Source organism: Ranitomeya variabilis, chromosome 6 (genome assembly GCF_051348905.1).
Source record: "Ranitomeya variabilis isolate aRanVar5 chromosome 6, aRanVar5.hap1, whole genome shotgun sequence".
Lineage (NCBI taxonomy): Eukaryota > Metazoa > Chordata > Amphibia > Anura > Dendrobatidae > Ranitomeya > Ranitomeya variabilis.
In genome coordinates, this window is record NC_135237.1 from 368,591,928 (window position 1) to 368,609,823 (window position 17,896).

Consider the following 17,896-nt stretch of genomic DNA (forward strand, 5'->3'; position numbering starts at 1 on the left):
CTTAATGACCAAGACAATTTTTACAATTCTGACCACTGTCAGTTTATGAAGTTATAACTCTGGAATGCCTCAACGTATCCAACTGATTCTGAGATTATTTTTTTGTGACGTATTGTACTTCATGTTAGTGGTAAAATTTCTTCTATATAACTTTATGAAAAATACGGAAAATTTATGAAAAATCCAGAAATTTGGCAAAAATTTAGAACATTTTACAATTTTCAAAATTTAATTTTTGTGTCCTTAAATCAGTCATGTCATACAAAATATTTAATTAATAACATTTCCCATGTGTCTACTTTACATCAGCATAATTTTGGAAACATGATTTTTTTTTGTTATGACTTTATAAGGGTTAAAAGTTGACCAGTGATTTTTCTAACAAAATGTGACATTTTTTTCAGGGACCATTTGAAGTAATTTTGAAAGGTCAATATGACAGAAAATACCCAAAAGTGACACTATTCTAAAAGATGCACCCCTCAAAGTGCTCAAAACCACATTCAAGAAGTTTATTAACCCTTCAGGGTTTTCTCAAAAAAATTACTTTAGACCCAAACTTTTTTATTTTCACAAGGGTATCAGGAGAAAATGGAACACAACATTTGTTGTGCAATTTCTCCTGAGTACACCAATACCCCATATGTGGGGGGAATCCACTGTTTGGGTGCATGGCAGGGCTCAAAAGGGAGGGAGCACCGTTTGACTTTTTGAAAGCAAAATTGGCTGGAATAGATGGCGGGCACCATGTCACGTTTGGAGATTCCCTGATATGCCTAAACAGTGGAAATCTCCCATTACTAACTACAACTCTAACACAACCCTAACCTCAACACAACCCTAACTCAAACACATCCTTAAACCTAACCCCAACACAACCCTATCTCTAACACAACCCTAACCCCAAATCTAACCCCAACTCTAACCCCAACTCTAACCCCAGCCCTAACCCCAACCCTAACTCTAACAGCAAAGAATGGAAATGCAAAAAATATTATTTTGACCTAATTAAGGGGGTGACAAAGGGTGGTTTGATTTACTATTTATTTTTATTTTGATCACTGTGATAGGAATGATTAACAAGAATCAGGGATACCTCCTAATGCAATAGTAATAATAATTATTTAGATTATTATGGTGCTTGAACCCTCTAGGTTCAAGCAACATATTGTAATCCGATTTCTTATATTTTCTTATTACACTTCTCCGCGTTTTCCGCAATTAATGCGGCCCGAACCGCTCGGCGCAGAGACCCCGTTCAGGTGGCGTTTTGAAGGCCTCGGTGGGGACAGGTGTGCTATGACTTTTATAGTCGATCCGATATGTAGTTTTTTTAAAAATCGCATTTAAAAAAAAAAAATTCCCATAGGAAATAATGGCGAACTTTCCATTACCCCCAACTTGACCTTCCAAAGATGGCAGCTATGCAAATGTACGGTGTCCATTTTAGGACATGATCATTTATCAAAGTCAAACATCAGAATAAAGTGACTATGACACCCTCTCGTCCCGTGTGTGAAAAGTAAGTGCCCCCCCGGCCCCGTGTGTGAAAAGTAAGTGCCGCCCCCCACGGCCCCGTGTGTGAAAAGTAAGTGCCCCCCCCCGGCCCCGTGTGTGAAAAGTAAGTGCCCCTCCGGCCCCGTGTGTGAAAAGTAAGTGCCCCCCGGCCCCGTGTGTGAAAAGTAAGTGTGCCCCCGGCCCCGTGTGCAAAAGTAAGTGCGCCCCCGGCCCCGTGTGCAAAAGTAAGTGCCCCCCCGGCCCCGTGTGTGAAAAGTAAGTGCCCCCCGGCCCCGTGTGTGAAAAGTAAGTGTGCCCCCGGCCCCGTGTGCAAAAGTAAGTGTGCCCCCGGCCCCGTGTGCAAAAGTAAGTGCGCCCCCGGCCCCGTGTGCAAAAGTAAGTGCGCCCCCGGCCCCGTGTGCAAAAGTAAGTGCGCCCCCGGCCCCGTGTGCAAAAGTAAGTGCGCCCCCGGCCCCGTGTGCAAAAGTAAGTGCGCCCCCGGCCCCGTGTGCAAAAGTAAGTGCTCCCCGGTCCCGGGTGTGCAAAAGTAAGTGCGCCCCGGTCCCGGGTGTGCAAAAGTAAGTGCGCCCCGGTCCCGGGTGTGGAAAAGTAAGTGCGCCCCGGTCCCGGGTGTGGAAAAGTAAGTGGCCCCCCTGGTTCCATGTGTGAAAAGTGCTGCTGTAAAGCTGGCAGCGCTGTTCAAGCACTATGTATTTCCTTCAGGAAATGCCCATCTAGTTTATTATTCATATATGTGCACATATAGAATACTAGGAGGTAAAAATAATTGGGACAGCCGGTGATGCAAGCAATAACCTCACGAAACCAAAAGAAAACTGACCATAAAACGTCCAAACAGTATTATAAGAATAAAATATATAATTTGTATTGGGTACCAGTTTAAAAACAATGAGATCACATGATCTGTACGAATAATAAAAATAAATATAAATATACTTGATTTATTGCATATTGTTATAAGAACGCAACCAAATCCAGAGAAAATAGTAATTCTTAGGTAGTGGAATATACTGAAATTACAAATGGCTCATAGATGTATAAATATATAGTGCATATAAAACAATATGTGTAATGTGCTAATAAGTAGTATTCAACCACTGCAGAGCTACACTGTGTTCCAAATTATTATACAAATTGGATTTAAGTGTCTTAAAGATTTAATTGTTTTGTTTTTCAAATAAACTCATGGATGGTATTGTGTCTCAGGGCTCAATGAATCACTGAAATCAATCTTAAACACATGTGATAATTAGTTTTCCAGGTGATTCTAATTAAAGGAAAACTACTCAAAAATGATGTTCCACATTATTATGCAGGTCACAGGTTTCAAGCAATATGGGAAATAAAAAGGATCTCTCTGCTGCTGAAAAGCGTTAAATAGTGCAATGCCTTGGACAAGGTATGAAAAAATTACATATTTCACGAAAACTTAAGAGTGATCATCATGCTGTGAAGAGATTTGTGGCTGATTCTGAGCACAGACAGAGTTCATGCAAATAAAGGCATAATGAGGAAGTTCTCTGGCAGACAAATTCATTGGATTAAGAGAGCAGCTGCCAAAATACCATTACAAAGCAGCAAACAGTTATTTGAAGCTGCTGGTGCGTCTGGAGTCCCTCGAACCTCAAGGTGTAGGATCCTTCAAAGGCTTGCTGTGGTGCATAAACCTACTATTCGGCCACCCCTAAACAGTGTTCACAAGCAGAAACGGTTGCAGTGGGCCCAGACATACATGAAGACTAATTTTCAAACAGTCTTGTTTACTGATGAGTGCCGAGCAACCCTGGATGGTCCAGATGGATGGAGTAGTGGATGGTTGGTGGATGGCCACCATGTCCCAACAAGGCTGCGACGTCAGCAAGGAGGTGGAGAAGTCATGTTTTGGGCTGGAATCATGGGGAAACGGCTGGTAGGGCCCTTTAAAGTTCCTGAAGATGTGAAAATTATCTCTGCAAAGTATATAGAGTTTCTGCCTGACAACTTTCTTCCATGGTCTAAAAAGCAGAAACGTGCCTTCAGGAGCAAAATCATCTTCATGCTGACAATGCCCCATCTCATGCTGCAAAGAATACCTCTGAGTCATTGGCTGCTATGGGCATAAAAGGAGGTAAACTCATGGTGTGGCCACCATCTTCCCCTGACCTCAACCCTATAGAGAACCTTTGGAGTATCATCAAACAAAAGATCTATGAGGGTGGGAGGCAGTTCACATCAAAACAGCAGCTCTGGGAGGCGATTCTGACTTCATGCAAAGAAATACAAGCAGAAACTCTCCAAAAACTCACAAGTTCAATGGATGCAAGAATTGTGAAGGTGATAACAAAGAAGGGTTCCTATGTTAACATGTAACTTGGCCTGTTAGGATGTTTTGGAGTTAAATAGCTTTTTTGTTCAGTGAATGTGACCTCCTAATGCTGCAAATTCCACAAATGAGCATTTTCAGTTCTTTAAAACATATCAAATGTTTAGAAATACTACTGTGCCTAATAATTTGGAACAGTGCATTTTGAGGTTTTATTCATTTTGGAGATTATACTGTTATCATTGGGAGGTTTCTTCAATAAAATTCGATGTATAATCTAACGGGTGATGACTTTTATTAGACTGACTGTCATTTGCACTGACCATTTAGGAAAATCCAAGAAAAATGTCATTTGCATAATAATTTGGAACATAGTGTAATTATAAACCTTATAAAGTGCATATATAAGACTTATCCAACAAATCCATATGAATAATATAGGAAAATACAAAAATATACATATTTAAAGTGCACTAGTGCAAAAAAAGCAAAACAGCCAGTAGGAGTCAGTGTTTCCACATACCTATACATAAGACCAGGACCATAGCGTAACAGTAAGGTTAACTATTTAGAGTCAGACCTCAAATCAAGAGAATAAAACAGAGTAAAAAACTTACAGGGCAGTATAATGTGTGCCTGGTCTCCTGGAATGGCGTCCAACACCCGACGCGCATTTCGGCTCGTTGCCTTCGTCAGGGGGTCTATCACAGTAATCCAAATGAACCAATAGGAAAAATCTATTGTTGCCGTGTACCGGCCGGCAGATCTCGACAGGCATACTGCATATGCACCTATCTTTTTCTTCCGCGAAAAAGACGTGAGGGACAGGGGTCAGAGCAGGAGGATCCAGGGACCTCCTTTCTCTCTCCTCTGGTATGCTAGATTATATCGGAGGAGAGAGAAATGAATGGAAAACCAGACTTTTTTTTGTGATCACTGTTATTCAGTGAATAACGTTGATCACGTGACTGAGACCCCGGAGATTTTCCGATGCTGAGAGGCGCTATACACTTATTTCTCAGCACCGTTAAAAAGTGGCGCTGAGGAATAAGTACCCTTATCTGCCGCCATTAAAAAGCATATTGGCGGTCGTTAAGGGGTTAAAGGAGTTTTTCGCTCTGAGAAGACAAATCTGCAGTCACTCATGGTGACTGAAGACTGCCAAATTGTGACAGTCTACATATCATACTCTGAAATGCCATAAATGTCTGATATGGTTGGCTCCATTCTTCTACATATACAGGAGTGCTAGATGGGGTTCCATTTTCTAAATAGTTGAGGTTTCTAGTAGTGGACCCATATCTCTTATACTTCCATGGCATATGCTGTGAAGTTGTCTGTATTCATGTGCAGGCATACCCTACCCAGCCCAGCTTTCTCCCAATGCGCAGTCAGTGTCAGCCTGGGGTGCCAAGGGTCCACTAGTAACGAACTCCAGGGCCCACTTTTTAACTACATTCAAATGTGACATTATCCTCAATCACATTTATATACCAATGAACTGGGTAAACTGTTAAATGTATAAGATGCTGCTTTTATCTGTACATAGTGATTCAAGTATATTGTGCCAAATACTGCTTATATAAGAGGGTGGTGGCCCACTCTTGCACATGAGCCCACTGGAGGATTCTCCTGTTCTTCTATGGGCCAGTCCAAGCCTGTGCTGAGTGATAGAGAACAAGCAGTCAATCAGTGATATAAGGGCATAACTAGTGTGGTGTAGTGACCCCTGTGGCAGTTAGGGGGCGCTGTGTATGCTCCTTGGGATGTGCATGGAGGCATATTTGTCGTTATAATCGTGGTGAAACAGTCACTGGCAGTGTTGTGAATGGCCGATATGTGTCGCAGAAGTCTGATGCAATGTTGTTGTTCTGGGACCTGTAGTCCTTCAAGAGTGTGTATATCTATGGTGTAGTTGTAAGGGAGACTTACTAGGCTAGTTGTGTGAGATGGGTGGGACAAACTAGCCACACATCCACACTCCCACCTGTGGGAGTGGTTAGTACTATATAATGTGACTGAGGGATGGTCACATGGTCTTGGAGTGTGGACCTGAATGGTCTGTGCCGGAAGGTCCTGGAAGCCTGTGTTGGAAGTCCTGGAGCAGGGCCGGCGTCAGCGGACGGCAGGGTCGGGCAGATGCCGGGGCCCCCTGACTTCTGGGGGCCCCCCTAGCAGGGGCGGACTGGGCCGGGTTGCAAAGATGCAAATGCCCCCCGGGCCGCTCCCCCTGCAGCTGATCAGGGCCGGCCGCCTGGTGGTGGCTGTAAAGCTGCAAATTGTGTGCAAAGCTGCATCAAATTGTGCGCGGCCGTGTGCGCTGCACTGTGAAGCGGCCGGCAGCAGTCACAGTCGGCGCACACGTCCGCGCCGGGTCCGGGAGCTTTGTGCGCGGCTGTCAGCTTGACGGCTGCACAGCTCCTGCTCCCTCCATGATATCTCTCTATGCTTCCGGGTCAGGTGTCGGGCGTGCGCGATGACGTCATCGCGCACGTGCCGACATGTCCCGGCCAGGACGCTAGCGGAGAGGCGCTGCAAGGGAGCGAGTGGTGATGTAAGTATAAAAAAACCTTTTTTTTTTTTTAAATTAAATGGTGGGTAACTGCAAATGAAGAAGTGGGGAGGGGTGAAAGGAGGCTGCACATGATGGAGTTTTGGGGGTTAAAGGAGGCTGCACATGATGGAATTTGGGGGGTTAAAGGAGGCTGCACATGACGGAATTTGGGGGGTTAAAGGTGGCTGCACATGATGGAATTTGGGGGGATAAAGAAGGCTGCACATGATGGAATTTGGGGGGTTAAAGGAGGCTGCACATGATGGAGTTTGGGGGGATTAAAGGAGGCTGCACACGATGGAACTTGGGGGGGGTTAAAGGAGGCTGCACATGACGGAATTTGGGGGGTTAAAGGAGGCTGCACATGATGGAATTTGGGGGGTTAAAGGAGGCTGCACATGATGGAATTTGGGGGTGTTAAAGGAGGCTGCACATGATGGAATTTGGGGGGTTAAAGGAGGCTGCACATGATGGAGTTTGGGGGGATTAAAGGAGGCTGCACACGATGGAACTTGGGGGGGTTAAAGGAGGCTGCACATGACGGAATTTGGGGGGTTAAAGGAGGCTGCACATGATGGAATTTGGGGGGTTAAAGGAGGCTGCACATGATGGAATTTGGGGGTGTTAAAGGAGGCTGCACATGATGGAATTTGGGGGGTTAAAGGAGGCTGCACATGATGGAGTTTGGGGGGATTAAAGGAGGCTGCACACGATGGAACTTGGGGGGGTTAAAGGAGGCTGCACATGACGGAATTTGGGGGGTTAAAGGAGGCTGCACATGATGGAATTTGGGGGGTTAAAGGAGGCTGCACATGATGGAGTTTGGGGGGATTAAAGGAGGCAGCACATGATGGAACTTGGGGGGGTTAAAGGAGGCTGCACATGACGGAATTTTGGGGGGTTAAAGGAGGCTTCACATGACGGAATTTGGGGGGTTAAAGGAGGCTGCACATGTTGGAATTTGGGGGGTTAAAGGAGGCTGCACATGACGGAATTTTGGGGGTTAAAGGAGGATGCACATGGTGGAATTTGGGGGGATTAAAGGAGGCTGCACATGATGGAATTTGGGGGGTTAAAGGAGGCTGTACATGACGGAATTTTGGGGGGTTAAAGGAGGCTTCACATGACGGAATTTTGGGGGGTTAAAGGAGGCTTCACATGATGGAATTTGGGGGGGTTAAAGGAGGCTGCACATGATGGAATTTGGGGAGTTAAAGGAGGCTGCACATGATGGAATTTGGGGGGATAAAGGAGGCTGCACATGATGGAATTTGGGGGGGTTAAAGGAGGCTGCACATGATGGAATTTGGGGAGTTAAAGGAGGCTGCACATGATGGAATTTGGGGGGATAAAGGAGGCTGCACATGATGGAATTTGGGGGGGTTAAAGGAGGCTGCACATGATGGAATTTGGGGGGGTTAAAGGAGGCTGCACATGATGGAATTTGGGGGTTAAAGGAGGCTGCACATGATGGAATTTGGGGGTTAAAGGAGGCTGCACATGATGGAATTTGGGGGGTTAAAGGAGGATGCACATGGTGGAATTTGGGGGGATTAAAGGAGGCTGCACATGACGGAATTTGGGGGGTTAAAGGAGGCTGCACATGATGGAATTTGGGGGTTAAGGAGGACTGCACATGATGAAGGAGGAGTTGGGCTGCACATGATGAAGTGGGGGAGTTGGGCTGCACATGATGAAGTGGGGGAGTTGGGCTGAACATGATGAAGTGGGGGTAAGGAGGACTGCACATGAAGTGGGAGGTAAGGGGGACTGCACATGATGGGGGACTCGTAAGCTTGCAATCTATGAGGTTGCATAATAACCAATTATATATTGATTGTGGGTGGACCTCTGTATTCAGATGTGTAGTGTAGAAGAAAGGGAAAAAGTGGGGAATGTGCTCTAGATAACTGTGTTTTTTTTATGCAGAGGCGAGTCCTGGCTGGAAGAAGCGATGGCGGTCTGTGCTGCATGAATGAGAAAAGCAAAGATGAAGGACTTCAGCTAGAGACGTCACTGGTGAGTCAGTGTATTACCTGTGCACTGACACTATACACTGTATACTATATACAGAGCTCCTGTATATAATGTCACTGGCAGTGGTGATCACTGTATTACCTGTACACTGGCACTTTTTACAGAGCTCCTGTGTATAATGTCACTGGTGATCCCTGTATTACCTGTACACTGACACTATATACAGAGCTCCTGTGTATAATGTCACCAGTGATCACTGTGTTACATGTACACTGACAGTAAATACAGAGTTCATGTAAATAGCACTTAGTATTGTGGTTTTTTTTAAATTAATGCATTTACAATTGTATTTATATATTTATATCCTTCAAAGGCCCATACATGTCGTTGCACAGTAGGGGCATTACTACTTTCTGTGGGATTTTGGGGGGTGGGAGTAATCCTAGCAATGACACAATTGATTAAATATTGGGGTCAGTGGTCCACACTGCAGGTGCACACAGAGTGGGGAGTTTTTGTAGGTAGGGAATAGATGGGGAAGAAAGGTTTAAAGGAGCACCTAAGAAAAGTAACTACTGTTAAAGATCTAGCAAAAGGCATAAATTGTTTAAATTTGTTTAGAAGTTTACAACTTACAGAGAAGCAAATTTATCAAAAGTTTCCCTGATATATTGCACTTTCTCTATTTTGCACTAGTGTTTTTATAAAGTTTACATAGTTTTTTTCTAAATAAAATATTTGGGTCTCTGTGGTCCCTGCTGTTTTACTGTCGCCACATGATTTGCTCCACAAGGGGGCCCACTGAGGTTCTGTCGCCCAAGGGCCCATGAAAACCTGGAGCCGGCCCTGTCCTGGAGAATAGGATTCCTGAAGAGCACATGGCAGGGCTCTGGACCTAGCACATGCCAGTGTGTGGAATGGATGGAGATCCGTGTTGTACTCACTGTGGTCAGAGTGAGAAACGTCTGAAGGATACCTCTGTGGAGGAGAGGTATCCGAGAAACCTGTGCAGCACCAACAGGTAACGGAAAGGGATCCGTGTTATGCTAACCGGGGTTAGAAGAGAGAGACATTGTGTATGGGGCACCTCTGAGGCCAAGAGGTGTCCAGGAACCCGTGAAGGTTGCCAACGGGTAACGGTCTGAAAACCGTGTGTAATGCTGACCGGGGTCAGAGATGAACTGTGGTGAAGTTGAATACGTCCAGATGGTGTTCAAACTGTTACTAAGTTCCTGTGGATGTGGTTTATGTTGTGAGAAATAAACCTAAAAGACTCTGTTTTGATAGAAAACCGTGCCTGAGTGCGTTAATCCCATGCCACGCGAGTGTCCCCCAAGACACGTAGTAGACGCTATGCTACACTAGCCCACAGGTCATGACTTCTGTGGCCGTGCAAAATCTGATAAGATAAAAGTTTCTCCAAACCTACATGGCACAGACATAAAACAGAAGGAAGATGTGACAATAAATGAAATATAAGTAATAAATATAATATAGAATAAAAAATATATTAAAAATAATAAAAATATGAGATGTTAAAAATATACACTAAAAAATGTGAGTGTCTACATCTAAAAATTTTGAATGGCAAACCATTCAGAACAGTAACAAGAAAAACCTCAGGACATGTAAGAATTAAAAGGACAAGGGAAAATTATGATAAAAGAGCCTTTATTGAAGCAAATGGCAATAATATAATAACAAGAGTGTCCGCACAAAATAAGATTATGCAAAACCATGACACCATAAAAAAATAAAAAAATGTGAAAAAATATGAGGAAAAAATAAAAAATAATTAGGGGTGTTCGCTACAAAATATAATAAATAAAAAAATAGGAAACAGTGTCCAAATAGGTGCAAAATAATGAATATATGTGAATAACTGAAATAATATATATACATAAAGTATATTCATACCACCTATGAACCATTGCAAATATCAAAGAGACCAAATTATAATAACATCAAGTATAAAATCAATCCGAATATGCATAATGTGTCATATTAAATACCCCATTCGGGGGAACATATCGGGCAAAAGCTGCACACAACTGCAGTATAGAGTAATCCGTGAGTGAAAAAAGGAAAATAATGAAGCGTTAATACCTGGTGATGAATGTAGCGGTACCCAGTGTGTGGTGCGGAGCACACCCAGTGTGTGGTGCGGAGCACACCCCGACGCGCATTTCGTAGCTGTGTCCTTCGTCCTGCCATGTGCAGGCATTCCAGGACCTTAGGCATTCATGGTTTCGACCACTAATATAGTAGCAGTTAGCTAGTTGCTAATGGTCGTAACCATGGATACCTAAGGTCCTGCAATGTCTGCACATGAGGAAAGAGACATAGCGAATTGAATCAGAAAAACTATACTACATTTCTAATTGGAGGTATTTGCTAATATTATTGTTAGTACACCTACTACATATTGGGATAGGATCTTGGAGAAGGGAATACCCCTTTAAATCTTTTTACGCCTTGTGCTGGTGTTTTGCATTCTAGTGTGTTTTCTTTACACCAAGCAGTGTAAAAAGACTTTACTGTCTGCTTGCTTTATACAATCTCAACTGTCACAGCCATGCCTGTCTACATACTTGTTGTTCACAGCATATTTGAAGAATTGTAAATACAGTTTTGAATAATAATGTAGATACAGCTCTGGCAAAATTTAAGAGACCACCACATCAAAACCCTGTCATGGCAACCCAATCTCCAGACCTGAACCCCATTGAAAACCTCTGGAATGGATGATGGATAGTCACGAGCCATCAAACAAAGAAGAACTGCTTACATTTTTGCTCTAGAAACAGTGTGAAAGACTGGAGGAAAGCATGCCAAGACGCATGAAAGCTGTGAATAAAAATCATGGTTATTCCACAAAATATTGATTTCTGAACTCTTCCTGAGCTAAAACATTAGTATTGTTGTTTCTAAATGATTATGAACTTGTTTTCTTTGCATTATTTGATGTATGATAGCACTGGGGGGTGGGGGTGGGGTTAATTTTGACCATTTCTCCTTTTCAGAAAGAAAATACAAAATTTATTGCTTGGAAATTTGGAGACATGTCAGAAGTTTATGGAATAAATGAAAATTATTTAGATGTGAGAATCCTCGGTGGTTGATACCTTTTAATGGCTAATGGCCTTTTATTGGCTAACCACTGAGGACTCTCACGTCTAAATAATTTTCTATCTACTGGCTAACACAGTATCAAGATATATATCTTTCCTGTAGAATAAATGAACAATTTACATTTTACTCAAAAATATACCTATAAAGAGAAAAATCAGACAAACTGAACATTTTGCAGTGGTCTCTTAATTTTTTCCAGAGCTGTATATATATATATATATATATATATATATATATATACAGTTGTGCTCAAAAGTTTACATACCCTGGCAGAATTTTTGCTTTCTTGGCCTTTTTTCAGAGAAAATGAATGATAACACCAAAACTTTTTCTCCACTCATGGTTAGGCTGGTTTCACACTTGCGTTTTGATCTGCAGCGTTTTAGCGCTAAAAAACACATGCGTTTTTTTTTCCTATACTTAACATTAAAAAAGTATGCTTTTTTAGCATGCGTTTTGACGCGTTTTCGGCAACGCATGCGTTTTTTGACGTGTGCGTTGAGTTGCAGAAATGCAACCTGTAGTAATTTCTAGCGGCGTTTTTTTGCCGCAAAAAAACGCATGCGTTTATTCGTGGCAAAAAAATGCATTGCTGTCTATGTAAACGCATGCGTTTTTAAGCACATGCGTTTGCTTGCGTTAAAAACGCATGCGTTTTTATAGAAAAACACAAGAAAACACAAGAAAAAATAAGAAAACCCTAACCCTAACCCTAACCCTAAACACAAGAAAAAACAAGAAAACCCTAACCCTAAACACAAGAAAAAAACAAGAAAACCCTAACCCTAACCCTAACCCTAGGGATCCTAACCCTAACCCTTAGGGTTAGGATCCTAACACTTAGGGTTAGGGTTAGGATCCCTAGGGTTAGGGTTTGGGTTAGGGTCCCTAGGGTTAGGATCCCTAGGGTTAGGGTTAGGATCCCCAGTAACCCTAGGGATCCTAACCCTAACCCTAACCCTAGCTATTTCTGTTTATAGTGGGTTTTCTAGTTGATTTTGATGATTGGCAGCTGTCACACACTTCTCAGCATGCGTTTAAAAAACGCAAACGCAGGAAAAAACGCATGTAAACGCGGCAAAACGCCGCGTTTTTTTTCTGCATGCAAAAACGCATGCGTCTAAAAAAACGCGGCGTTTTTCCGCGTTTACATGCGTTTTTTCACCACATGCACTTTTTTTAAAAACACTGCAGATCAAAACGCAAGTGTGAAACCAGCCTTAGTGGTTGGGTGAAGCCACTGCTGACTAACATTATCAATTCCTTGGATATCTTTTGTGTCCCTTTCCTGTTTTCTACAGCTTAACTACCTTTTGCCATAGATCTGCTGACAATTCTTTTGCTTTTCCCATGAATCACAATCCAGAAATGACAGGGGCTGGATGAGAGATGCAAAAGTCTCTCTGGATCCCAGAAACTCACTCAACTTTTATGCAAACACTGATTACAAGCAAACAGGCCACAGGCGAGGATGTTACCTGTAGTAGCCATTCAACCCCATTTGTGACAACTTGTGTGCATGTTTTCAGGTCAAAATCACCAGGGTATGTGAACTTTTGATCAGGGTGATTTGGATTTGTTTTGGGTTGTCATTATGAATTAAAAAGAGAAAACACAGTAGTTTAACAATAAATGGCTTCATCTAACCACTAACCATGAGTGTATAAAAACTTTTTGGGTGTTATCGTTCATAGTCTCTGAAAAAAAAAATATTTTAGATAGATAGATAGATAGATAGATATGCAGCGCCCCAGAGTCCTGGTCGTTGCAGTACTGTGGCTCCGCCACTATGGGGAGCCATGGTGCGTCCGATGGCACTGAAGGAGTTCCCCTGATCAGGTATCACAGACACCAATACATTTCACAGCTGGGCCTCCGGGGGGAGCTAAGGGTTCTATTCATTAGGCCACTCCCCACCATAGTGGGTAAACTGGGGGTCAGGCAGGAAGTTAGATCAGAAAGCTGACTGGGTTGGAACCAGGCAACACCTTGTGGCAGAGGGTGTTGTGGGGGAAGATACAGTAGGGTCTCTGTCAGGGGTGGGATCCTGACAGAGGCTTGGCAACTTGAACGAACGTAATGGGACCGCGCCTGCTCCGGGTAGCGGCGGTGCCCAAGGAAGGACTAGAAGCGAGATAGATTGTGCTGAGTGAGAAACGAGATCAAGCAAAAGGAGAAATACCAGTAGGGGTCGTGCTGTAAGACCGGAGCAACACCCTACTGAGGCGCATTACCGGTGGCCGGAACGCCGAGGGAGTATTATAACATTCAGCTTCAAGCAATACTCTAAACAGCGGCAGGACAGTCAGTCTAAGGCGGGCTGTCTAACTAAAATCACCTATGCAGTCTTGGGGGGCAACTTGTGGAGAGGGGCGACTCTAGGGTCCCGGAAGAGCTCCGAGCCTACCCGTCAAACGGGTGCCGTCCCAACCAGAACATCAGGGAGGGACGGAGGATTAGAAGAACATCATTTAATCGAGTTGTGAGGGAACTTAAGAAACAGACACAACGGTTGTGGGGGACTTTCCGTAAGCACAGCAGGGAAGGACCACAACACATAGCGCTAGAAGGAAGGCACCGATTTCCACCTGTGAGGAGAACTCTGGAGGTGCCATTGGACCGGCCGGACTTGCGCAGCCTGGTGAACCGTATTCCGGACTGAGGACCCAGAGATCTTCAGTAAAGAGGTAAAGAGACTGCAACCTGGTGTCCTCGTTATTTACTGCACCGCACCACCACAGCCTCACCCCCCATCTACATCATCCACACCTGTTATTCACTGTGCGCCCCACGGCAGGGTCACGGACCGGGGCCTAGCCGCCGTGACAACCCCAGAGCAGAGGCTCACCCAGGCCCGGTACCGGGTACCCCTCGGCCCTGCGGCGGTGGGGGCGCTCCAACTTGGCGTCACGAACAGGATCTACTTAAGCCTGAAGAATCAGGTCATGTGTGCCTTGGAACTGTGATTTATTGTGCTTGGACTGTGCTTTATTACAAGGACTGTGCGTTGCCACTTGCCGCTAAAAGTTACCGCCAAAACCGCCGCCATTGCAGCGCTAAGGAGAGCGCAGGAGAAGAAGAAGGGCGTGGAGTAGGCGGAGGCAGGCTGGAAAGCGTGAACGACAATGGCCGCCCAGTCCAAATATTTCTGTGTCCTGCGGACGTGTCCGTCAACAGCCGAGGTCCGCCTCCTGATCCTGTTTGGAGGGTGGAGACAATGGAGACGGGGCCGCCCACGAAAGAGACCACGGGAAGAGGACATTGGAGAAAAGGCAAAGATGGCGACACCAGGAACACCGCGTGGGACTGACCCGATCCGGCCTGAGGCTGCGCAACCCGACACAGCCCCAGAAGCGCCAACGCTGCGGGGTCTGACCCTCACGGAGCCACCGATGGGCCGACCCCCTTTTCCGCTGTCTGAGGAGTGTGTGGCTGCAGCCGAGGCCCGACAGCTAGCCCGCCGGCTGGAGGCTGATGCCCGCGTGCTTACTCGGCTGGGCCAGCCCACGGAGGTCCGGTTGTCCCCAGTGTCCCCTGTTCCCTCCCACCTGGCCGCGGCTGGAGGTACGGTACAGACGCCGGACCTGAAGATCATGCCGGACGCCGAACATTTACGGCATCTGATGGCAGCGTGGGGGAGCCGGCCCCAGCCTGCAGCACCGATTGACTTGGTCAGAGCTCCAGAGATCCCGCCGTCACACTGGGGTGTGGTAGTGTCTTTTAACTCCCGGCACGGGAGAGGAGTTATCCAGGAGATTGGAGAGCCGCTGCAGGTCCGTGTCGATCGGGAGGAGGTGGAGCCCTGCGGCAGGAGGTTCGCTCGTGATCTGGAGCCGGGCGACGCCGTGACTTACACGAGGTGGAGGAGGGAAACTGGTGAGACGGGCTGGATAGCCCGAGGCGTACAGCGATGCATTGCCCTCCAGGCTGCTGCCGGAACACTGGAAGAAGATGATCCAGTGAGGGAAGCAGCAGAGCCCGGCCCCGCGGAACCTCGAGAAGCCCGGCCTCGCCGTGCCCCGGAGGGACGTGTACACCTGCCAGTGAGAAGGGCCTCCCGGCGAGGGATCTTATCGCTGCGGGGACCGGAACCGCTTCCTGGCTCACCAGTGCGATCCGTTGGCCTGGTGAGGCCAGATCGGAAACCACCCTGTTCCACAAAGAACGAGTAAGCATAATTGCTTTGTTAATATGTACATAGTTTTTAACTGTTGGTTTGTTGTTTCCTGATTTTTGCTGCTGAACCCGTTCAGGGTTAACTCTTAAGGGGATCCTTCTGTGGACCTGGGATCCCTATTGTTTTGCTTTTGTTTGATTTTTCTAAAGTTTTATTTGCACAAGTTTCTAGAACTGCTGAAATCATGAACAGTGCATGATCCGAACTTCTTGTACATAGTTTGCACTTTATTAAAGGCGCTCCCTACTGGTTTTACTTAAAGAAGGACTCTTTGTGAAGATACCACACTGGAACCTTTGCTGAGTATGGACTGGTAGCTTAAGAAGGCGTGCTACCTCATAAAGACTTGGTCCCCTCTTAAAGGGGATGTTCATTTGTTATGCTTAAACTGTGATATTGCTTAAGATAGGAAGCAATAATGTCTTGACCAAAGAAAGAGATGATAATGTTTACATGAGAAAGTTATATGTATTTAAGTAGTTAAATGTGAAGAAATACTGATGATGTGCTCTGAGAAGAAAAAGGTGAAAGATAGAAGAAGGATGCGGTGGGCCCGTAGGGATAGACGTGGTGTCCAGCATGCATGAAAGGAAGAAAGATAATGAGAAGGCTTAATGTTCAATAGAAAATGTTTTTGATAATGCTGATAGATAGTTAGGATAGAAGGTAAACCCTGAGTCCTCATAGGAGTCATGTAGAGATGACTTAGTGCTCTTAAACTGAAAGTAATGTTATGTTCTATACTGTGTATAGTAGTTGAAAAGGCAGTAGGCCCTGGCTGAACGGGGCGGTCCTGTAACTGAAAGGAGAGGCAGTAGGTCTGGTGCCGATAGGACAGGCGGTCCTGCAGATTTAAAGAAGGAGAATGAGAACGTTAAATTGCCTTATAATGTGATTATAGGAAGGTCTTTAGTGGATTTAGAGTGTAAGTCCTTAAAGACAATATTAAATTATTGTTCAACAATTTTGCACTTAGTAGAATACCCGGTTGGGTAACAGGAGTTATTTATAGCCTGTAATTTATAATGTTAACTATGTTTGTAACGTTCAAGTGTCCTTACCTCCCATAAAGGGAAGCCTGTTCAAGTATACTTATTGTTATTACACTCAACGAAATTGTATGTCTTTTTGCTAACTTGTATTGTTGTTTTCTTCCCAGTCCCGGAGTACTGTGTTTAACCAGGGGGGAGTACAGCGCCCCAGAGTCCTGGTCGTTGCAGTACTGTGGCTCCGCCACTATGGGGAGCCATGGTGCGTCCGATGGCACTGAAGGAGTTCCCCTGATCAGGTATCACAGACACCAATACATTTCACAGCTGGGCCTCCGGGGGGAGCTAAGGGTTCTATTCATTAGGCCACTCCCCACCATAGTGGGTAAACTGGGGGTCAGGCAGGAAGTTAGATCAGAAAGCTGACTGGGTTGGAACCAGGCAACACCTTGTGGCAGAGGGTGTTGTGGGGGAAGATACAGTAGGGTCTCTGTCAGGGGTGGGATCCTGACAGAGGCTTGGCAACTTGAACGAACGTAACGGGACCGCGCCTGCTCCGGGTAGCGGCGGTGCCCAAGGAAGGACTAGAAGCGAGATAGATTGTGCTGAGTGAGAAACGAGATCAAGCAAAAGGAGAAATACCAGTAGGGGTCGTGCTGTAAGACCGGAGCAACACCCTACTGAGGCGCATTACCGGTGGCCGGAACGCCGAGGGAGTATTATAACATTCAGCTTCAAGCAATACTCTAAACAGCGGCAGGACAGTCAGTCTAAGGCGGGCTGTCTAACTAAAATCACCTATGCAGTCTTGGGGGGCAACTTGTGGAGAGGGGCGACTCTAGGGTCCCGGAAGAGCTCCGAGCCTACCCGTCAAACGGGTGCCGTCCCAACCAGAACATTAGGGAGGGACGGAGGATTAGAAGAACATCATTTAATCGAGTTGTGAGGGAACTTAAGAAACAGACACAACGGTTGTGGGGGACTTTCCGTAAGCACAGCAGGGAAGGACCACAACACATAGCGCTAGAAGGAAGGCACCGATTTCCACCTGTGAGGAGAACTCTGGAGGTGCCATTGGACCGGCCGGACTTGCGCAGCCTGGTGAACCGTATTCCGGACTGAGGACCCAGAGATCTTCAGTAAAGAGGTAAAGAGACTGCAACCTGGTGTCCTCGTTATTTACTGCACCGCACCACCACAGCCTCACCCCCCATCTACATCATCCACACCTGTTATTCACTGTGCGC